A 497-nucleotide genomic window follows, 5' to 3' on the forward strand; every position below is an offset into this window, starting at 1 on the left:
TCTAGAAACTGATGCAGCTTCTTAAACTGCTCCTTAATCTGCCTCTCTGTGTGTTGGGCCTGGACCTTAATGTATTCTGCTGTTTGATCAAACTCCTCTTTAACTTGTTCACAACCCTTTAACTTCTTCTTTAAGGGCTCCAGAGTTTCCTGAAGTTCCTTCTTGTGTTGTGGAGCAGCTTCATCAATGGGTCTGAATCTGTGGTTGGTGTGTTCTTCTGAATCTCTGCAGACGACACAAACTGGCTGCTGATGGTCCAGACAGAAGAGTTTGAGTCTCTCAGAGTGCAGACTGCAGAGAGACTCTGAAGATCTCTGATCTCTCTCCTGTTTGAAGGCCTCACACAGGTTCTTTAGAGCCAGGTTTAAAGGTGGTTGTTCTCTTGAAGATCTTCTCTTACAAACTGGACACTCACGTGTTGGTCTCTCTCTCCACCAGCTCTTCAGACAGTCTTTACAGAAGCTGTGGCTACATGACAGAACAACAGGATCTCTAAA

At 45.1% G+C, this 497-nt stretch overlaps 1 pseudogene across 1 annotated transcript in view; it reads right to left on the minus strand.

Annotated features, from left to right (window-relative positions):
- LOC111662310 (nuclear factor 7, ovary-like) overlaps positions 1 to 497 on the minus strand; it is a 46,495-nt pseudogene that overhangs the window by 45,417 nt on the left and 581 nt on the right. Inside the window, exon 3 of the transcript XR_015437864.1 lies at positions 10 to 492. The product of XR_015437864.1 is annotated as a nuclear factor 7, ovary-like (transcript). The remainder of the gene's footprint in view (positions 1 to 9; positions 493 to 497) is intronic.

This window comes from Seriola lalandi, unplaced genomic scaffold (genome assembly GCF_002814215.2).
Source record: "Seriola lalandi dorsalis isolate HSWRI2012SDOR001 ecotype SW California unplaced genomic scaffold, Sedor1 jcf7180002054561, whole genome shotgun sequence".
In the NCBI taxonomy this organism is placed as follows: Eukaryota; Metazoa; Chordata; class Actinopteri; order Carangiformes; family Carangidae; genus Seriola; species Seriola lalandi.